This window comes from Lissotriton vulgaris, chromosome 7 (genome assembly GCF_964263255.1).
Source record: "Lissotriton vulgaris chromosome 7, aLisVul1.2, whole genome shotgun sequence".
In the NCBI taxonomy this organism is placed as follows: domain Eukaryota; kingdom Metazoa; phylum Chordata; class Amphibia; order Caudata; family Salamandridae; genus Lissotriton; species Lissotriton vulgaris.
This window is the reverse complement of record NC_141695.1, coordinates 1330381959-1330400117: the sequence shown is the minus strand read 5'-3', so window position 1 is coordinate 1330400117 and position 18159 is coordinate 1330381959. Positions and strand designations below refer to the sequence as shown.

General features: G+C 46.3%; 1 protein-coding gene and 1 pseudogene across 1 annotated transcript in view; both read left to right on the top strand.

Annotated features, from left to right (window-relative positions):
• Positions 1-18159, top strand: part of LOC147703621 (zinc-binding protein A33-like) — a 336075-nt gene that overhangs the window by 74642 nt on the left and 243274 nt on the right. The gene's annotated exons all lie outside the window — the stretch shown is intronic.
• LOC147703622 (lactoylglutathione lyase-like) lies at positions 12079-12942 on the top strand (annotated as a pseudogene).

The window sequence follows — 18159 nt, the reverse complement described above, 5'->3', positions numbered from 1 at the left end:
TCCTTTACACAATGCTGTTTCCACCTCCTGTGGCCTTGCTGCACCAGAGAAGACAGAACTGATTAGACTGGGCTCAGAGACCCTTGTCACAAAGACAAAATAGAGTATGAGTAGAGAACCTTTAACCCCAGAGAATTAGATCACTTCTGTATTCAGGAGGAACCTTTGCCTAGAAGAAGAGCTGGAGCGCTGTGAGTAGGAGTACTACCCCTTTGCTGTTGGCTTTGCTGGGTTGACCTGCAGTTGTTGCTTCTGCCAAGGAAAGAGCATAAACTGGACTTGTGTGTGCTAGCGTCCTGTTGTGAAGTTTCAGGAACACCAAGACTTCACCTGCAACTGACTGACCAGCACCTTGACTACTGTGTGGACTCCAGCATTCAAAATAGCACCAATCCCAGTTGTGTGGTTGGTACTGCAACACAAACAAGAAAAACCAACTCCGATGCCGTCTTCACCACCACAATGAGCAGCGAGGCCTGGGGCACCACCCATGAACTGCACGATGTACCACCCTGTCTATACTGCAGCTCCGATGCCCTTCGACGTCTGCAGTTATCGGTCTTTCCGGTGCTCACACCCACTTCGTCACCATCAGCGCCTGAGCCCCATTATTGCTGAGCCAGTAACCGACAAGGGTGAGTTCACAAGTCTTTGACTTTGCATCGTTTCACTAGAACTAAAGCCTCCCCACCGACTGAACTGACTTCCACTGTCTTGGACTCGACGCATCGACTCCTTGTGGACATGACGCCTCACCTCAGCCATGACAACCAGGGAACGGACCTCAACCTCGGCACCGATGCCTCACCTCCATGACACCGTGCATCATCCAAAGACTTCGTTCTAAGGTACATCTGCTTGGGGGTCAATGTGACTCCATGCCCTACGCATCTCGCATTTGACCCATTGTTTGAATTCTTGCCTGTCACAATGTCATAATAGTCCCAGGTGGAGCTATTTGTTTTCTGCAAGTTCTATTTTTGAGATCATTGTTTTAAAGTCGTATTTGAATTCATATAGGTTGGATTTTTGTTGTTTTGGTCTTGTTTGGTTTAGATAAAGTTACTTTATTTTTCTAAACAGGTGTGGTGTCCATTTCTGGTGTTTTCACTGTGTTACTGTGAGTTTGGGTGCAAATACTTTACACATTGCCTTTGGGTTAAGCTAGTCTGCTCATGCCAGCTACCAAGGGGGTGAGCAAGCTCTATCTAAAGTGTGTATCCCCCTTACCCTGACTAGAAGCAAGGGTGCCTACTTGGAAAAAGGCGCATTCCTCTGCCAACTATAGACCCCCAGTTCTAACAGTGCTCTTATGTTTAGACCTGAGAGACCGGTCACCGGAAGCACAAAAGATGTTTAGAAATGTTACTGGAGAGATTTAGACTGAGGGAGCTCTCTGCCTCGCTGGCTTGTTAGTATAGACGGCTTCTGGAGAACTGATACTGTACGTTGTTTCAGAGCTGTAACTATTAAAGCACATGATCCCTTGTTTCTCCAAGATATAGTGTGGAGTTGTTGGAAAATGTGTGTTCCGTTAAGAATTCACACCCCACCATGTAAGATGCATTGTGTAGTTCACCCTAAAGGGCTTTGTAGACATCTCTTCTCTACAAACATTCTCCAAGGCAAACAGTGAGTACCACAGAAAGTAACTTTTTGCGCCTCTTCATCTCCTATACTCTTTGCTAATTTTACGATAATGCTGATGGCCTTCTGCTCCTCTAGACTTAAGTCAGCGACCTGCCCTTGCCTTGTTCTTGAAACTGAATCTGGAAAACAAGACCTTTTTCACACTGAATCCCCACTCCATAGCATGCCCTCCACTGTGGCTAGAATCTATCCACATTAGTGATTATGTGGCTCTTAGCTCAGTCTATTGTCAGACAGGCTTCTGTCTCCGTCCAACTCTTCCCGAATGCGCTTCCTGTTACCCTTCTGATTCACCATCTATTTTCTGCACTATTGCCGAATAGCCATGTAAGCAAATTAAACCCACACATTTCTTCTCTGTTTGATTTTGCAAATAGAAGGGCAGTAGTGATATCTGAGGCAGAATACCTGCTAGGTGCACTTGTTGGTCTTACTATCAAATAAGAAACTGGTTATTTTTACAGTGCACATGTTTACGTTTTATAGAGCTGTGAATAACAAGGGGTCATTATTACCCAACTCACTTATCTGATTTTCGAACTATGAAATGGTCAGTCAGCCATGCCAATATCAAACCTGTGACTAGGAGGTTTATAATAATGATGATGATAAATAGTTTTATGTAGTGCGTAGTGTAATACCAGGGGTTTGCATCTGTAGGCGCTATTGTAACAAGTGTTACACAACTTGATGCTACTCATTTTATCCATGCTGGATGGATGCAAGGTGGAGCTGGTCCTGCTAGATTTCAACCTGACAGGTCACACAGTAATATCAGCAGCGAACACATAACCTACTGAGCAGACACACTAACTAGGGCAGAAAGACTAGAAATCCACTTGAATATGACAATTTCTCAGGAAGTAAAGTAATAATACAACCACAAGTCTTCCAAGCCCTCTGAAAGAAATTGTAATTTATTGTATTTGGTAGTTGATCTAAGTCATTAGTGGCGAATGACCATCCCAAACACACCAGCCCTAAACACACAAAGTGATCACATTGGCGTTGAGACAGGTCAGCATCATTATAAAGAAAACAAGACTGCCCCCAGCGAGATCCAACCCCCATCTCATGTCTCAAAAGTTACACAAGGCAATTTCAGATTGAGAATGCAGCGAGGAAAAAGTCAGGAATATAACAGTAACCCTACTCTGTGCAGCCAGAAGAAATGATGATGGTGTCTTTACTCTTTAAAGTGATATAAATGTTCATGCTTTTGTTTCTTACCTGACTCAATAGCTATCTAATGCTGAGGCATTTAATATGTTTACAGTTTCGCAAGAAACCCACTTGCTGCCTGCTGAGCAGTGAATTAATCCAAAATGCCATGAATCACATACACATGTATGGGTGCTTTGTTTGGACCGTTGGAATCAGAATTCCTGTATCAAATGTGCTAGACTGAGTTAACATTCCCTCCGCCACAGATGTGCAGAGCCCTAGCACCATTAGCAACCCAAACAGCACCCCACATTATTCAAGCCCTCCCTAAAATTCAGCAACACAAATGTCACTGAGTATTCAATATGCATGTTTTATTTGAGATATTTGGACAAATCTTTGCATATTATAAGATTTTGTAAATTTGTGCACAACGAAAGGCCGCCTTTTATTCTAATTGTTTCATCATTTTGAAACTTGGTAAGACAATCTGCACAAATACACTCCATGCCGTGCAAAATAATTCCATTCAGCATATTTCCACTCAACACCACACTTCCACTCCACACAATTTAACTCTACACATTTGCTTTCAACCCCACATAATTCAACAACAAACCACATATTTCAACTCAACAACACAATTACACAACACACCACATACATTCAAACCACTCCACAGAATTCCACATCGTGCCAAAAAATTTAACAGAACACCACATAATTAAAATCCACAACAGTCAACTCCACAACACAAAATGCAATTCGACATAACTGCACTCGATGAAGCACAATTACACTCCACATAATTCCAGAACACTCAATACACATAATTAATATACAAATATTGCAACTGAACACCATTCCACTTAATTCCACTACAGAAATCTACTTTACACCACACAATTCCACATCTAACAATTCCAAGCCAACTCACAATTCCACTAAACACCACATATATCCTCTCCCCACCAATCCACAACACAAGGGAAAAAGACATTGTCAATTACATCTCCAATACCTCTAACTCTCACAAATGGGAGACCAATTTGCATTGCAAATGCTTGTTTTACTTTCCTTCATGCTGCTCTACAGCCATGCTGCTACACATCATTACTTAAAAGCATAAACAAATAACTCTATCATAGGGAAACCATATTGGTTCTGCTAATGCTTGTTTTAATGGGCTCAGGCACAGAAATATAATGCAGGCCGGTGATATGTCAGTAAGATAGCAGCCTTATTATTGCATGTATAAAATCAAAGAATCACTGTTATGCACTTACAGTGCCAGTGACGTTTTGAAAACAGATTTGTAAATCGTTCATTATATAAAATCTGCAATGTTTTATTTCTCCATTTACCTCGTCTGCTTTTTCTCATTGCCTTTTTCTATCCATCACACTTTAATATTTTGTCTGTATTGATGTGTTTTACCCTTTTAGTTCTTTTATCTGTGCTATTGTTTCCCTTCTCTGTCATTCTCTCTCCTCCTGTTTTAGTTTATTATATGATTCCATCTCTCGCAATTGTAATTGTAATTGTATCAATATAGCCCTTACTTCCCCTGGTAAGGAGTCAAAGCACTTTTTAGCGAGTAGCACGCTACTCCGGAACCCAAAGCGATTAGTGGTGGATTAGTATAAGGAAATATGAGCATAGTATTAGTATTAGCATTAGTATTTGTACTCGAAGGTATAAGCTAATTTGAGCGAAGGACATGTAAGTCGGTAAGCTGGATTGAATAGTGTAATGGAGGGATAGAGAAGGGAAGACATTCATGAGTCTTAATTGAGAGATCATAGTAGTAAGTTGAGGTCTGGGATGAGTAAAGGAGAGAGGGAGTAGGGAAGAGCCTGTAGTAAGGGATTAGGGAGAAAATAATCAAGAGTAAAAAAATAGGTCTTGAATGAGACAAAGAAGAGATAACATCAGGGAGAATTTTGTAGGGTTCTTTGAGGGGAGATCGTAGTAGTAAACTGATGTTTGGGGTGAGCCAGTAGGAGTAGAGGAGGGAGTAGTTGCAGGTCCTCCTGGCTGTCCGTAGTCCAGCATAATGTCATCAGGGACCGGAATGTCATGCCCCAGGAGATGAATGAGACTTGTAGGGCTATGTAGCAACATCTTTTTCCTTGCACTCAGTTTAAATGTGTATCCAAAACAACCATGGTGGCTTAAGAGAAAACCATCGGTGGCTTAAGAGAAAACTGTTTTCTGTGCATTGGACTCATTTCACACACTTGGACTAGCAAGAAAGGACTGCTTTCTTTTAATAACACACAAAGTACTTAATAAGTCCAGGAGGAAACTTCTAAATATAAATTAATGAACTCTAATCGTGTTTCTTGATTTTTCAGCACAGGGTGGGAGTCCACTACAGAGACTATCATCCTACAACATGCTTTATTAATGTACTTTGTTAACATCACCATCAAAATAAACTTTATAGTACAGCTTAACTTCTATGCATGTTACTGTGAAAAAAACGGCTAGAAATTTAGGCTTAGTACTGACAACTAATATATTTTTTAAGTGGTCGAATAAATGTTTTTGTTGTCTTTAACCATATGGGATGAGCCATTTAGCCTGTTTCATAATATTAAATAAAAACAACATAAATGAGAAACTGTAGAATGAAGTGGGAAGTTGCAGATAACAGTGTGAGATATTTCCATACATTATTACATTTGGTTGGGTAGTTCTTTTGAACATCATACAACAGGAACATTTTTGGGTCCAACACTACTTTTTAATTGCCTCAAATGCATTTTTTTCAAACTGGAAAATGCAGGTGTTTGTGGTATCAGATCCACTTACCAATTGCAGTAGTCTGATAATTAACTTAAATCACAAAAGACAAACTTCTTCAGCCAGGATAGCTTGACTCCAGTGGTGTGGAGAGCACGGGACTCATGTCTGAGCATACCCGTCCCACTCGGGGTGACAAATACAAAACCAACAATTGATGGACAGAATGCAGAACAATGTCATATATTCACCCCAGTACACTACTGGAGTCAACTATCCTGGCTGAAGACGGCTGATAGCCAGAACCCGTCCCAGGATGCTTGATTCCGGTCCAGGTAAGACATGGCTTGGCTGTTCGGGCTGGACTGTTCCCATGAGGCACAGGGTCAAGGCTGATTTGCATATGGCCATGTCTGAACTGGGGTGGTGTGGAGTGCAAAAAAACGAACGATTGATTTAGGCCCAGATGTCTGTACTGGGGTGAATGTATGACATTGTTCTGCATTCTTTCCATCAATTGTTGGTTTTGCATTTGTCACCCCGAGTGGGATGGGTATGCTCAGACGTGAATTCCATGCTCTCCACACCACTGGAGTCAAGCTATCCTGGCTGAAGACAGCTGATAGCCAGAAACTGGTCCTAGGATGCTTGATTCCGGTCCAGGAAAAACATGGCTTGGAAGTCTGGGCTGGACTGTTTCCAAGGCTGATTTGCATATGGCAATGTCTGAACTGGGGTGGTGTGGAGTGCAAAAAAAATATGGATTTAGGCCCAGATCTCTGTACTGGGGTGAATGTATGACATTGTTCTGCATTATGTCCATCTACTGTTGGTTTTACAGTTTCATAGATAGCACTCTCATTATCCCATGGTACTGCTAGAAAGGGTTCATGGAGGGGAATCAACAGGGGTTGCTGTTCATTTCATTCAAACAGCAGCAAAGCCAAGAAATTTAACACTGATTAAGGTGGTTGATATATTGAAAAGAGTGTTAATCTTGCACCACAAAACAGTGCTTATTCAGTTTAGTACTGTAGAAGCATTACAGAGGAGTACAGCTGAGCGGCCAGGTATTCCAAGGCCTTTTTAGGTCGAGCCTGGGTGGTGCACGGGCTGCTCTGCGAGCCATGCTGTATTGGACTATGTACTTGAAGCCCTGCCCACTCTCTCCCGATATTTGTCATCGGCTTGTGTCATTGTCCTTCGTAAATACTGGCTTCTGATTCGTTATTAGGCTTGTTAGTCCCTCCTTAGTCCCGCCTTGTCTTCATTTGTAACCTCCTATGAGGACTGGCACTTTTACTTCAGTTGTTACACAGTAAGACTTTTTTAGTCTGTAAGCACTATTTTCTTTAATGAGTTTCTCTTGCTGCAGGAGTGACCACTGGCAGAGCAAACAGGGAGCTCTTCAGGGCCCATGGAAGACAGAAGGGGGCAACTCAGCGATGCCTTCAAGCATTTGGAATGCAATTGCTCTCAAATTTGCAAGAGTTGAAGCTTTTGCCGTTGTAAATGGCAATGCCTTTTATTTATGTTTAAAAAAATCAAAACATAAATAAAAGGCATTGCCATTTACAATGCCAATAGCTCAAATTTGAGACCTATTGCATTGCAGATGCTTGTTAAAACAGGGGCAGAGCGGCACTTGAACCATGAAAAAAAACTTGTATTGTCATCTGTAGGCCTGCTGCATGACGTTTTCATGAAGTACGTGCAGTTGCATGCTGTTCTTATTAATCGGCTGTGTGTACACCAAATGTGCCTGCTTCGGTATTAGCTATGAAAGCAGAGTGCAAATATGCTTACTTCTACCCATCGCAGGAACTTTGGCTATATACACAACAGATAGTTGCAAGTATTTATGGCTATTGCCAACTGATACAAGACTCAAATATTAAATATCCAGTCTATAAAGCCTCCTCCAGACTCATATGCAAGACAGGTTTCACGTGACTGTGCCATATAAATTCCGCAAACCCTCACCCCTTTCTACACAAGGGATGGGATGCATTATGCCAACAAGAATGCAGAGGTACTAAATCATGCCAGCAGTCAATTTACTGACTTGCACAATACCCTTGCAAGCACAATGCCCTGGGGTATCCATCCATAGCAAAATCAGACCTGTAGATCACTTCCCCTGCCTAATCACAACAGCTCCACCACATGTCATAATCAAACTCTTCAAGCTCAAAAACATCTTACCATTTATGAACCCTAATCTTACTGGACTGCAAGGTCATTTTAAACTGGCCTTGCTTCACATCAGTGGTGAATGCACACTTATTCACATTGCCAACCGTCCATGTAAAAGACAAGCATGAGTTGCAAAACCAGCTCTGCCAAGTACCACGCATCAGGCGTTAGACTAACGCATTTCAGTGTGGTGATCCGCTTCACCGCACTGAAAAGCAAAGTCACTCATTATAGTGCCCCCTCAACTGTCAAGCTGGAGTGCTGCTATATAATAATGTACTGTTCTACAAGCTTAAGTGGCAGAATGCAGTGTGTACTGTTCCAGGCAGGCTTGTGGGCTCTGGTGTAGCTGCAAGAGCTGCACAGTTTTACAATATAACACTTAGGCCATGCGTGCAGCATTAGGGTTCACTGGCATCAGGATGTCGAAGCCCGTGCCTGCCCAGCCCAATGGCTACCAAGACGTTGTATGGTTTGAGGCATGCAACTTGAGCGGGCGGCATTTCACAAAGCTTTCATGGGCTGCTGGCTGCACTAAGGGCTGCTGGGGCAATGGCAGCATAGATGGCCCCTTGCACCACGTGGCGGGTTCCCAGCGATGAACCCGACCCAACCAGCGGCTCATGTACCTGCTGGCACACTGACACTCTGCTGCAGCTGGCACTATGAGAAAGAGCTTGCAGCTGCAGTGTACGCACATGGTATCACGCAACCGGACCCAACCATACTGGCCACACCTGAGATGTGTGCGTGTAAGCTCAGGTCCTGGACGAGCCAGAATTAAGTGGCATGAGGAATCATTGCCACCCTCCAAAGAAGTAAATGTGTCTAAGTTCAGTGTAGTAGTTACTTATGGCAGGAAGGCCAGACTCCATTCAGTGGGGCGTCTACAAGGTGATCTGCCCTCAGCAGCATTTCATACATGGCTAAAGAACTGGCAGTTCCTCCTCGGGGCTCCAGAGCAATGCATGCCATAGTAAGCCCCTGGTGGACCTCTGCTCACGGACAAGCTGCATGTGAGGCCTGCTGTCGTTTTCAACAACTTCCACACTCCCTGGTCAAAGGCGCTCTGCAGAGGCAGAAACATGCCATGGAATCATTTGTATACACTCCCAAGCAGACATTCCACTTTACATCATATTCAAAAAGAAGGATTTTATTTCTACAAGAACTGTAGCCCTTTAGGAGCGCATTTTCTATGTGACAATGTTCACCCTGTGTGCCTGGAGCCATACTTTGTACAAACCTTGTTCTGCACACAGTAATCATAGCTCATGCTTGTAAGAAAATTGTAAAAACAGGGACAACATCCACAAATGAAGAATTTTAACGCATGCCTTGAAGTCCACTTGACATACAATGACACCGATTCATGGTATTTGTAATAATAAAGTTTGTTTTTCTACAGTGCTCGAGGTGTCATCATCACTGGAGCTCCACAGCACTATAAATAACATCACACCACCCCACACCATCAACATCAGATAAAAATGAAGAACGGAGACCACATCCATTCATGGGCCTTGCAGATTTCACACCAATCCTTACAGCTGGGAGTTGAACCTACTTAGCCATATTACACGGTGCCTATTTCAGTTTAGTACCCCTTGCCCCTAGCAATGGAGGTCAAGTAAAAGGCGGCATTAACTTTTCCAAAAACCAGTAATAGTAGTTTTACATGGTAATCATTTAATGTCAATCTAGGGGCTCCAACTGTTCGCAAAAGTATAAAATATAAGTGCAGTACACCCAGTTTGGTTTGTTTATGGGTGAGCAACAAATATATTTGCAACAATAATCATAAATGAGTTGGGGAGAATGGATAAACTATAGAATGAATTCATCAGAAAGGAATGGAATTTGAGAAGAAGAAACATGTCCACTTAGATGGGATTCGGCTCTGCCTTTAAATGATAAGCAGTAACTCAGTACCTACAAGTTATCTAACAGCAATAAAGTGCACAGCATGTTGATTTGCAAGAAAGTTGAAATATTGATGCAAACAGTGTCTCAGGACAGAAATACTGATCTGTTGTCCGTCCTAGTCAAGGATTCCTGACAAGTACCATTCCTAAGGTGTAACGCTTTTCAGTGCGGTCGTCCCTCCTCTGTATTGCTTAATTTTGCTGGCAAGAAAGTGTCACTCATAGTCATTCAAATGTCACTCATAATTACTCTGACATTATGATTATGTCACTCATAGCAATCTAAAACCTTGGCTCTATGAAATACTTGTTAAAAATTAGAATGTATGGGAGGAGGAGCTACGCTAGCAACCAAGATGGCCACGTAGGCTCCCTGCTCCGCCGGCCTCCTTCTCCAGCCGGACGATCCTGTTTAATATCCTGAATTTCCGCCCACCTTTCGCGTGTCTGAACCGGTACAGAGTCTGATGGTGAAGTCTGGAGAATTTTACCTCTCTGAATGACGAAGATACGTCGTGTTTTAATCTACGGCCTAACCCAGATCGTGAGCCGGGGCCTCGAGTACTGACCCAGCCGGGTTTCAGTTGATCAACATCAGCCGTGGGACACTGGTGGGGTCTGGTCTCTCGCTGTGGAACTTGTTTTTGCCCGATTTCGATGGCGGTCATTTGGTAGATTTACTACCGCAGGAGTGGTGACAAAGCGCGTCTGGGGTTGTGGGTGGGGATCTCGGTACCGGGGACCCGGTTTGCGCCACCGGGTCCGCTGGGTCGAGATCCTCACTCGCGGTAGCAGACTAACGGAGTGCTGCCGTTATAATTGGCAAGTCACCCTCTGTAGCCGTCCGATTCGTTCTTGTTGGTTCCCCCGGAGAGACCCGGCTCTCTAGGGAACGTGACTATGTTCGAAGATGATCGAGAGGGGAAGATTCGGACGGAGTCTGAGCCATCACTGAAGACCGTCTTGGCCGCCATTGCGGCACTACATCAACAAGTGGAACTTATAGTCCACAAAATGATCGCCAGTCCATTAGTAACGAGAAGTATGAGACCGGACCCAGCGTCATTGCGAGATCAACAGCGAGCCATGATCCCCACGGTGACTATCATGCCGACGAATATGGGCCCCGTGCAGAAAGAAATAATGAAGTCCCTGGTCAGTGTATCTACAAACGAAAATGAGCCCGTGGCCTTGGGAAAATTGCCATCCTTAACATCGCTGCCGATCGAAGGATGACCTGTTGGCTCTCCGTCCCTGGTTACTGCTGGTACTTTTTTCCGGATCACAACGCCATCTTTCCCGTCCCTGACTGATTCATCGTGGTCGAGAAGGAAACAACATCTGGTATCGGACTGGGCGAGGGAGATTGTCAGGGACAGAGTAACCCACGAGAGCTTAACACTTTTGACTCTTTCCAGACTTAACTTTTCCAAACTTTTGGTGCTCTTGACTCTCCTGTTAATGCGGTGGTTCGTATGGAAGGGGTTCGCATGAAAGATCGAAAGGGCCAGGGATGAGATTTACGGACTGGGTTCAAGATTGTGGCTTCAATAAATGGGGGATTTGTCATCACTATGATCAAGTTGGGCGGTGTTTACGGCTTCCCCTGCCTGTTTTGTTGTTGTTTCTTTTAAAATTATAGCTAATTCACGGGGTTGCTTGTTTCTGGCGGAGGGGAGGGGAGACTGGGAGCGTATATGAAGATATCCTCCTCCACACTTCCTTTTTTTTCTACTTTTAGAACCTAGTTAGATGGGACGACAGGCACACTGCTAGTTGGGGTTAGGCCAAAGTCATATGCAGGGGTGCAGGGTGGGGGGGGGTTGGGGTGCTTTGTATTGTCTTTGTTTGTTTTTGTGTTCAGTATCCTATTAATATCCTGATGTCGGGTGCCTTCCTATGGGGTAAGCCTGTTCGATGGGTCTCAGGGGTGATGTTGTTCACATTGATTTGTAGAATGTATCGTGGGTTGGTTTGCATGATTTTTGCGGTCGTAGTTTCACTTTTAGTTCTCTTGCCTTACGCCCTCCTGCCACTAGGAAATATCCTGTTTGTAACGCTTTGGTCTCTTGGGGTGGTGGGGTTTGTGATTAATGCTGGCTGATCTGGAAAGAACGTCTCTCCTGTTTTAATGCGACCGCACGATAGTGACTTTTCATAGCATCGTCTTTGCCCTGGGGAATGCCCATTGATTTATTCTATGTTGGTATAATTGCACTATGTTCCGTGAAGTAAGGTACCTGTAATTGGCTTTTATGTTTTTTCACTTTAATAAAAAGAATTCAAAAAATAAAGAAATTGAATGTAAGGGACCTAGCTCCCGCCTCTCCGCCTAGTTCAGTCCCAGGGTCAGGTTTCCTCTCTTTCGCCCAAAACCCGCCGCCGCAGCGGCATCATGTCCGAAGTCCTGGCGCCGGAGTTGCATGGCCTGTCCAAAGAAGACATGGTCGGCGCCTGCACAGACCGGGACCCCAGCACTAAGGATTACTTGATGGAGCAAACTATGCTTAGGATAAAAGATCCCAAAAAGTCATTAGAATTTTACACCAAAGTTCTTTAAATGACACTCTTGCAGAAATGTGATTTTTCATCTATGAAATGTTCACTTTATTTAATGGGTTATGAAGACAAAAAGGACATTCCCAGCGATACAAAAGAATGAACAGCATGGACTTTTTCCAGAAAGGCCACAATAGAACTGACTCATAATTGGGGAAGTGAAGAGAGGAGTTATCATTAGGGGTGGGTGGAATTTGCGTAATTGCGTTACGCACATCTCCGCGAAACGGTAACAAATCTCTGCGAACATGCAGAAATTCCACGAACATGCTGTATTGCTTGTTCGTGATGCTTTTTTCTGTTTTGCAATCTCTGTTTGTGTTCTCGGGGGGTAAATATCTTGCGAACACGCATTTTGAGAACGCAAACAAGCAAAAAATTTCGCGAAGTCGCGCAACGCAGAATTTTGGACAATTTTGCGTTCTCTGCGGAACGCAAAATTACCCAAATTCCACGAGAGAAACAGAATTTACCACCCAGGCCTAGTTATCATAACGGAAGCTCTGACTCTCGAGGATTTGGGGACATTGGCATTGCATTTCCAGATGTCTACAAAGTTTGTAAAAGATTTGAAGATCTAGGAGTAACATCTGTGAAGCAACCAGATGATGGTAAAAAGGAAGGACTTGCTTTTATACAGGATCCTGACGGTTACTGGATTGAAATCCTTAGTCCCAACAACATGTTAAATATAATATAAATATCTTAGCTTTTGTGTCCGTGCCATCAAATGTTCGAAGAGATTGCTCCAAGAGGCTGAAAATGAGTATGTACGATAAAACACTACCTGTTTACAATATTGGAATTCTATATCCTTGTTGTACTTGACATAACACTTTTTTAAAAGACTAACTCCCTTTTTAGGTCTCGTCTGAGACAGCGCATAGCTGTCTCTTCGAGACATTTAGCAAGTGGCTTTTAAAAGTGCCATCAGAGGCTTTTGCTGGCCTACTGCTTACATTCACGGTCTAGCACGTGCACAGCTGCCATCTGTGTTTTTATTGCTGTATTCAGGCTCCTCTGCTTGCACCACCCCCCTCCCTTTTGCCCCTCCCTACTGGTCAGCCTGATTTGTGTTTTCTCGCTTTGAATCATGCTCCTCTGCTCGCACTCCCCTTCCTTCTCCCCCTCCGTCTTCGTCAGTTTCATTTGCGTCTTCTATCATTGTGAATGCTCCTGCTTCCACCAGGCACACACACGCCACCAGCCATCAGTGCACGCTTCCACCAGGCACACACCCACCAGCCGTCAGTGCACGCTTCCACCAGGCAAACACACCACCAGCCATCAGTCCACGCTTCCACCAGGCACACACACCACCAGCCATCAGTGCATGCTTCCACCAGGCACACACACCACCAGCCGTCAGTGCATGCTTTCACCAGGCACACACACTACAAACTGTCACACACTACCAGCTGCCGGTGCACGCTTCCACCAGGCACACACCACCAGCCGTCAGTGCACACTTTCATCAGGCACACACACTCAGCAGCTGTCAGTGCACGCTTCCACCAGGCACACACACCGGCAGCCGTCAGTGCACGCTTCCACCGGACACACACACCACCAGTTGCAGTGCACACTTCCACCAGGCACACACACCACCAGCCGTCAGTGCATACTTTCACCAAGCACACAAACTGCAAGCTGTCACACACTACCAGCCATCGGTGCACTCTTTCACCAGGCACACACCACCAGCCGTTAGTGCACACTTTCACCAGGCACACACACACACACAGACCACCAGCTGTCAGTGCATGCTTCCACCTGGCACACACACCAACAGCCGTCAGTGCACGCTTCCACCGGGCACACACACCACCAGCCATCAGTGTACACTTCCACCAGGCACACACACCACCAGCCATCAGTGCACGCTTTCACTGGGCACACACACCACCAGCCATCAGTGCACGCTTTCACCGGGCACACACACCACCAGCTGTCAGTGCACGCTTCCACCAGGCACAAACACCACCTGCCGTCAGTGCATGCTTCAACCAGGCACACACCACCAGCCGTCAGTGCACGCTTCCACCAGGCACACACACCACCAGCTGTCAGTGCACGCTTCCACCAGGCACACACACCACCAGCCCTCAGTGCTCGCTTCCACCGGGCACACACACCACCAGCCATCAGTACACGCTTTCACTGGGCACAACACCACCAGCCGTCAGTGCACGCTTCCAGCGGGCACACACACCACCATCCATCAGTGCATGCTTCCACCAGGCAAACACACCACCAGCCGTCTGTGCACACTTCCACCAGGCAAACACACCACCAGCCGTCAATGCACGCTTTCACCAGGCACACACACCACCAGCCATCAGTGCACGCTTCCACCAGCCATACACCACCAGCTGTCAGTGCATGCTTTCACCAGGCACACACACCACCAGCCATCGGTGCACGCTTTCACTGGGCACACAACCCACCAGCGGTCAGTGCACGCTTCCACCCGGCACACACACCACCAGCCGTCAGTGCAAGCTTCCACCAGGCACACACACCACCAGCCGTCAGTGCACACTTTCACCAGGCACACACACTACCAGCCGTCACACACTACCATCCGTCGGTGCACGCTTCCACCAAGCACACACCACAAGCCGTCAGTGCACACTTTCACCAGGCACACACACACACCACCAGCCATCAGTGCACGCTTCCACCAGGCACACACACTACCAGCCTTCAGTGCACACTTTCACCAGGCACACACACCACCAACCGTCGGTGCACGCTTTCACCAGGCACACACACACACACCACCAGCCATTCGTGTATGCTTTCACCAGACACACACACCACCAGCAGTCAGTGCACGCTTCCACCAGGCTCACACACCACCAGCCATCAGTGCACGCTTCCATCTGGCACACACCACCAGCCATCAGTGCACGCTTCCATCAGGCACACACCACCAGCCTTCAGTGCACACTTCCACCAGGCACATCCACCACCAAAAGTCAGTTCATGCTTCCACCAGGCACACACACCACCAGCCATCAGTGCACGCTTCCACCAGGCACACACAACACCAGCTGTCGGTGCACACTTTCACCGGGCACACACACCACCAGCCATCAGTGCACGCTTCCACCAGGCACACACACACCACCAGCCATCAGTGCATGCTTCCTCCAGGCACACACCACCAGCCATCAGTGCACGCTTCCCTCAGGCACACACACAACCAGCCGTCAATGCATGCTTCCACCGGGTACACACACCCCCAGCCATCAGTACACGCTTTCACAGGGCACACACACCCCCAGCCATCAGTGTACACTTTCACCAGGCAAACACAACACCAGCCATCAGTGAACGCTTACACCAGGCAAACACACCACCAGCCGTCTGTGCACACTTCCACCAGGCACACACACCATCAGTCGTCAGTGCACGCTTTCACCAGGCACACACACCACCAGCCATCAGTGCACACTTTCACCAGGCACACACACTACCAGCCGTCTGTGCACGCTTCCACCAGCCATACACCACCAGCCGTCAGTGCATGCTTTCACCAGGCACACACACACCACCAGCCGTCGGTGCACGCTTTCACTGGGCACACACACCACCAGCGGTCAGTGCACGCTTCCACCTGGCACACACACCACCAGCTGTCAGTGCAAGCTTCCACCAGGCACACACACCACCAGCCGTCAGTGCACACTTTCACCAGGCACACACACTACCAGCCGTCACACACTACCAGCCGTCGGTGCACGCTTCCACCAAGCACACACCACCAGCCGTCAGTGCACACTTTCACCAGGCACACACACACACCACCAGCCATCAGTGCATGCTTCCACCAGGCACACACACTACCAGCCTTCAGTGCACACTTTTACCAGGCACACACACCACCAGCCGTCGGTGTACGCTTTCACAGGCACACACACACCACCAGCCATCGGTGTACGCTTTCACTGGGCACACACACCATCAGCCGTCAGTGCACGCTTCTACCAGGCTCACACACCATCAGCCGTCAGAGCACGCTTCCATCAGGCACACACCACCAGCCATCAGTGCACCCTTCCATCAGGCACACACCACCAGCCGTCAGTGCACACTTCCACCAGGCACACATTTCCACCAGCCGTCAGTGCATGCTTCCACCAAGCACACACACCACCAGCCATCAGTGCACGCTCCCACCAGGCACACACACCACCAGCTGTCAGTGCACGCTTTCACCGGGCACACACACCACCAGTCATCAGTGCTCGCTTCCACCAGGCACACACACACCACCAGCCATCAGTGCATGCTTCCTCCAGGCACACACCACCAGCCGTCAGTGCACGCTTCCACCAGGCACACACACAATCAGCCGTCAATGCACGCTTCTACCGGGTACACACCCCCCCAGCCATCAGTACACGCTTTCACGGGACACACACACCCCCAGCCATCAGTGTACGCTTTCACCAGGCACACACACCACCAGCCATCAGTGCATGCTTACACCAGGCAAACACACCACCAGCCATCAGTGCACGCTTTCACCGGGCACATACACCACCAGCCACCAGTGCACGCTATCACCTGGCACACACACCACCAGCCGTCAGTGCAGCAAGCAGGCTCTTCCCAGTGTTTCTTGGTAAATATGTGTGGGAGGGAGTGGGTCGAGTTTCCTTAAACCATGCTGAGTATACAGGTGCAGTGCATGAACTCCTGTGTGAGTGTGTCATGCTGCCTGGGGCTCACTCACTCTGCACTTGTAAATTGCGCCTGCACCAGGTTTTTTCTCATTTGCAAAATTTGACGCATGCGCAGAGCTAGGCAGCCCCCACACCCCCGGGAATGACTGTTCCTGCAACCTTAATGGAAACAACATTCAGAGCAATGAAAACAAGTTCATTTGATGCAAAGACCTGTTAACAAAAGATATGTCCAGCTAGTGTAGATCTGGCAACTTAAACAAAACAGCAACACAAAACAAACAAGCATTGGCATAGCCAATAGGTCTCGCTTTTTGGACCCTATAAGTATTTAGTTATGCAGCAGAATATCCTTGGTGCAACAACACCAACTGCTTGGCTAAACACTTATAAGGTCTCAAATGCGAGACCTATTGGCTATGCCAATGCTTGTTTTTCTTTTGTGATTTTTGTCATCTTTCTTGAGTGCTGTGAACATCTTGTGTAGGCCAGCCTTCTGCTGAAAAAGGTAAAATAGTGTCTGTATATTGTACAACCTCAGGAACATGGTGTTGCTATATTTTTCTAATGTTTTGTAGAACAGTAACAGATATATAAAAATGCAAACATGTTTCTGAGTGGTGGTGGTGGTATGAGCATTACTTTACGCAAATGTGTCATTACAGCATGCAGTTCACCACAGCACATCAGTCATCAACCTATTTCACATGATTCAGAAGGTCGTCTGACATTTAAGCAGAAATAATCTTATTTCGGGATGAAGCATTGTTTTCTCTTGTCTTTTGGCCTCTTTTAAATTCAAAACTCGACTGGGGGAAACTGTTCACTTGAATTTTTGATGCTGCAATATGTTAAATCTGAGTTCATCCGCAATGCACACAAAGATGGGCAGATGTTTTATCAAAAAAGAGAGTGTTAAAAGCAGTGTCACACTAATTGTACTAATGACAGAATGCTCACAGTGTGAGCACATTTTAAAGATTCACAATAAATAACCATCATATTTTTTTAAAACGTAAAATCCATGAAATAAGAGTTTATTTATGTAATTTAGCCATTAACTGCGCTTCCATACAGTGTCACATCTTTGTTTTCTCCTTGAAAATGTACTCTTTCACTTCGTGCATGCCTAGGGTGATTCTGTCACTCCGTGCATGCCTCGAAAACTTACTCCATTATTTCACTCCGTGCATGCCTCGAAAATATATTTCATTCTTTCACTC